The sequence below is a fragment of the Mytilus edulis genome, chromosome 1 (genome assembly GCF_963676685.1).
Source record: "Mytilus edulis chromosome 1, xbMytEdul2.2, whole genome shotgun sequence".
Taxonomy (NCBI): Eukaryota; Metazoa; Mollusca; class Bivalvia; order Mytilida; family Mytilidae; genus Mytilus; species Mytilus edulis.
The window spans coordinates 69,906,256-69,912,255 of record NC_092344.1 but is presented as its reverse complement, the minus strand read 5'-3'; positions in this window follow the sequence as shown (position 1 = coordinate 69,912,255).

Here is a 6,000-nt window from a genome sequence, read left to right as displayed (position 1 = left end):
ACACCAATACAAAGTGTGAACATGAAAGCGACATGGTTTACGGTTACGGAGGGAAATTTTGTCAAAGTTTGGCGGAACAAAAAGAATAATAATAATAATCAGAAGAAATACAGTAAGGTCTTTCCTTATAGAAAAAGGAAAGACCTTAATAATCAGAAGAAATACAGTAAGGTCTTTCCCTTTAGTAAAAGGAAAGACCTTAATTACATTTTTCTTCTCAATTACGTTCAGTGTTTCATTTTAAAAACACCATTTGAATAAGTTTTCAAGTTATCTAGTACATAGTAATTTTTTTACTGAAAGTACTTGACGACAGTCTTTCAAGTTGGATGATGAAAATGCATATCTTCGAAAAATTAAAATTGTTTGTGTGTGATAACTAGAGTTTATAGTTTTCAATCACTAAAAAAATGTAGTCTGCCCTTCCACGAAATATTTAATGTGTATTTTTTTAAATGTTTATGAATTTTCGACAATTCCACCTGACAACCGATCAGACAATAGTTTTAAGTTGAATCAATGCAGACAAGATCATTAAGTAGTGCTCATTAGCTACTATATACATTTGTCTTTTAAAATACAACTGACATATAAGGATCGTAATGGTGCTATGTGGATAAATATATCGGTTTCCAAGAGCAAAATTGGTAGCGCGTCATCCCTGCAATGGCTTCCATTGCTACGATTGTGAAAATGAACGGGCGTAATGGGGAGATAATTTTGACGAACTAGAATCTTGACTGTGATTGTGACAGGGTGAGAAGAAAAAAATCAACCGACATATCGAGTTGACCGGAATGTGCTTTGAAAACGTTTGTAAACCTTCATCCTCTAATGCAGTAGTGGCATATTTAAACAGAATGTAAAAACAGGTTTGAACTGGCACTCTGATCCTTAGAATTGATATAGGTCGAATACCTTACACGTAATCTCGCTTAGTCTTTGTTCTACATAGCTTTGATTTGAATATATACCCATCAAGATAAATAAAAGCGACTAAGATTCCTTGAATCAAAAGTAAATCCTACTTCTGTCAATTCTCGCCTACAAATTTGTCAAAAGTTTATACAGTGGACTTAATTAATTGTAAATTTCGAGATTAATATTAAGTCCATTTTATCAAAGATATTAGATAAGATAGTTTGACTGTATTTACTTATAGTATTTGACTAGCGACAATCGTGATGGTCTTTCTTTTTGAATGGCGAATAATTTGAAATGAATATCTAAAAAAAAACACTTTTCGACCATTTAGGGACGACATCAAAAAATCAATGAAGGATAAAAGAAAACTTAATTCAAATAATTTTGGGGGGGGGCGGGGTCAAAATTGCTGCAAGTTTAGTTTAATTGATATTGATTTTATATATATCCTTATTGGTCACTCATTGTTTCCTAAATTAAGTTAAGAGGGGATAGGGGGGTCAGTGATTAAACTATATGAATTAAGTTTTTTTATCTTGTATTGAACTTTTGATGTCGTCCCTTATCCTTGTCAAGTAACTATACAATATAAATTAAGGGAAGCTGAAGGTACTATATACACTTTGTTCCTACATTTAATCTCTTTAAAGCATCATATTATTAGTAGGAAAAAACACGTTTATAAGTGGGGATAGGAATTAGTTATTTAGAAAATTGACTGCATGTAAGATTAGAGAAATTCGTTTATATATCGTCATTAACTCAAAAACCTATGTAACATTTCTTTATTTCCCACAAACTCCATTGAACTAACCATACTCTTAACAATCATTCGGTTATCAAAAAAAGATCAGTTTATGAAATTTATTTGTTTGGGGAGCGACATATCAATTTCGTTTTGGTGAAATGAATCCTTGAAAACGTTTCAGGACGAAATTATATGATTTTTTATAAATTTCTCGTCTACTCTAAAGAATTGCATTTTGTAATATTAAGTCAAAGAATAGAAACAAAACATGAATTTTCTGTCAATTTTCCTTTAGTGTAAAATTTAGGGAAATCGCAAACGCTCGAAACTGAAATTGGTCTTGAAAAATTAGTGGTTACTAACTTCTCAACTGTATTATGAAAAACTGGTTGAGAGAAAAGAATTTAATGCTTGAGATTTGCTAAAGCAGCAAACGTACTTTGTTGGTCATATATGACATTGAAGTTTACAATCCACCGGGAAGTACAATCGCCAAAAATTAGAGTTCAAAACGGCATGCTTCCAGCAGACCGTGTGCTTTGATTACTTTCAGTTAGTGTTACCATTCTTTGTTATGGTATTGTTAGTATTGCTTCATCTGTACTTGTATTTGTTCTCTACTATGTCGTTTTATAAGAGGTATATGCTTTTTTTAGCCTTATTCTTATTGTTTGTTCGTCGTTGAACATTTTTTAAACAATTGCTCGAGGTTGAAAACATAGAAATATTTGTGAATGTCCAAATATAGTTTTAATTCTATAACATGTTCATACTGCTGTTCCAAGTAAAACTTGTGTACTTCTGTATCGAATTTGTGTGAATGAGACAGTTTCTGTTCAATATACCTGCATCATTTTCTCAATACTTCTGCTGATTAAATTCTAAAGGACAAATGACAAAAGACCGAAATGGAGCTATTGCTATCTTTTTTTAACTTTTCGTTTGTTGTTGTTTTGAATTTTTAATATCGTTTTGTTGCTATTCACAACATTTGAATCAGTTCTCTTTTTTAATGTAGTACCGCCTTAGTGATATTTAGTGTTTGGAGATGGAAATATGGGTGGCATAGATACGAAACATTACTTGTGTCACCTTACTCCTACCAACTTGTCAAGTGTTTATATAGTGGACGGGATAATTTGTAAATGTCGGAATCAATATTAAGTCCATTAGATATCATACCCAAACATACCATATGTGTCCCTTTCGCCTTAATATTGAACATTCCACGGAAGCTATTTACACAGATTAGTCATAAAACGGACGTTTTAATTTCTATTTCGTTTCTAATTTAGATTACGAATATCATAGTATGAATGAAATTTTAATTGTTTACTATTTATTAAGTAAATAGATTCAAAGTGGAATTTATGCGACGGTCTCTCCTACTGTTGAATTTTGACTGAGTACAAAATTATTCTTTTGCAGTTAAATTTATACAATCTAATCTTAGTTTAAATAAAAAGAAAATATGTCATTTGTAGAAAACAGGGACATATGAAATGTTTTTGAAAAACATCAGAATTAATGTCTGTTTTGAAATACACAGTTTTCAGTTGTTGACCGTTATCAAGAAAATCTAAATTATATCGAATAAGATGACATAGCTGATCTGGTTTAATCATTATCATGCAATTCACAGCTAACAATTTGAAAGATGATCACTACGTAAAACGGACATAATACATGTAGGTCAAGTCATTGCTTACGTTCCACATAGATATAGGAACATTTCAGCAGCACGTGCAAATAGAGAAAATGTATCGCAAATTTGGTTCGGTATTTCAGAGAGTCTGACATGTTTTCCTTTATAGAGAGAGTGTACTCCCTTTCTTGGATCAAGTTAAGTTTATGTAAAGCTAAAATATTTAGGACTATGGACATAATATCAATGGTTAGTAAAGAAGGCAAGACATTTCAGCGTGTGATGCTTGTCATATACAAATAAGATGATGTGCTATAACCTTTGAGAATCCTCACTAAATAATGTAGAAGTCAGCAACTACAGGCCACCTAACAATATTCATATCTCTTTATCCTGAACATACTTCTTCAAGAATCTTGATAATCAGAAATGGAAATGGTACTATAAAATATGTCGATTAAAAGATAGAAAATTTACTGTCAAATTGAGGTTTATTGGAATCGTGTCTTTTAATGAAGATTTCCATTAAGGATTGGAGCCGTCTTAACTACTTGAGAAATATTTGATGCAAGATATACTTTATTGTAGTTTTAACATGGGTAGGCATTATATTCGTGATTATTTTTGCCCGAGCGATAGTGAGAGCTGAAATAACACGAATATAATGGCTACCAATGTTAAAACTTCAATAAAGTATAGCTGGCATCAATTATTTCTATTCTGATTAGGACAATTAAGGTAATTTCTATGTCCGATAAGTATAAGGGTAAAGCAATTTGTAGGCTCTTCCCTGAATCTCCCTTTTTTGTTTGTAAAGTAGCAAACAGCTGGCACTGTGATTTTTCAGAGGTAGGATTTTTTTAACAGCCAGCATGAACGGTTGTCGTATCTAGGTCAAATATTTCAATTTCGGAATGCAACACATTATGGTCATAATAAATGAATAAGTGACAACATGTGCAGCATTTTAAAAGAGTTTGGAAGTGTTTTGAGATAATAAAATTTATCATATACTTAGCATTGATATGATAGCTTTTGCATATGTGGCCCGAGAACACAGTTATTTCGTAGTGCATTTCTTTTAGACAATAAATTCAAATTAAAAAAATCGCACCTGCTCTTTCTTAAAAAGATTTTTACAGTGTAGTGTACTACCAGTGAGACAAATAATATCAAAATTATAGAAACTTCTACCAGCTCTAACTCAAAATATTGACAATTCTGTGTTAAGGGGGTGTACAATTCAGTTTGACAGCTTCAGACGTGATAAAATTTGACCTTTTTGAACTGGACCAAATCACTACTTAACATAAAGATTCAGCACCCAATTTTTTTTAACATTTGTAATTACATCCCTCTACTTAATATTTCATGCATTTAATATCAAGAAATAAATTGGGAAAGTGTATTAAATAAAACATGCAAGTTATACACTGTTTACACTAGGGACTAGTTATACACTGTTTACACTAGGGACTATATTCAAAGGACGATAACTGTGTCCTTGGACCATGTGTAATGAGCGGAAGTACACAAGGCATAATTTCCCACCCGGACTGATAACCCTGATCAGGGGCATCTCGTGCACAAAACCCATAATAGTGCCTCTCGTGCAAGTTACTTCCGGTGTTTCCGGTATCGGTTGTTTACTTTCCATTGTGACGTCAGAGTAATAATGATCATAAAACTCTTCCAAATCTTTAAAAAATGTTTCAAAATGCCTCTATAAGAAATGTTATCATACGTACATGTATATATGGAGGTAGTGATGCTGTTGTTGGACAATTATAGTATATTTGATTCATAATTTAACTTCTTTATAAAGTTTTTGACTGTTTTAGTTATTGCATTTGTTTATTTGCCTTACATAAAACTATTGTCTAAGTATATTATAAAGCGATTAATACATGGCCTTTTCCATATAAGCCTGGGTATCATCCCTCCACCCATATCAATACCTCGACTCCGTCTCGGGATGATACACAGGCTGATATGGAAAAGGCCATATATTAATCTCTATATATTAAATGCATGCCAATTTGATAAAATTCATTATTCTTCAGTAGTCAATATACGCATGACTTTGTGCTAACAGAATTATTGGATTTAGAGCATAGGTTTATTCATAAAGCGAAAGAAGCACGTAATATTAGAATACGACACAAAGTATGGATCATAGTAAAATTGGGGTTGTCTCAGATTTGGTAACATCACTCGAAACTAGGTAAGACATGCCCAGTAGTGAAAGATATGTACCGGTAGTATAAATTTAGAAAATTGAATATTTTAATCAAAACAAAAAAATCCAAAAAAATTAACTGTATCAAATACCCAAGCGCCTGTGCTTATTATGTGTGTGTTTTATCCTGCAATCAGCCATCTATTGTACAAATAACAGGTATACAAATAAAGTTTTGCTTTATTTGTACAACATGTGCAAATAACGTCTCCTGTTGCCTGCTTCCATGTTGAGCACGTGCATGGTAATGGGGATTTTTTTTTGTGAACCAGTTAATTTTGGGTGTCCTCATCGCGGTCCGCGTTTAAACCGTAGATTTCTTTGAAACATTAGAGACCATAATTTTACATTTGACAACGAAAGTCTCGAGGGTTGGGTGTGAATTTCAGGATAAAAACAATATATGTACATTGTCGGAAAATATAAAATTTATTTGTACTCAAT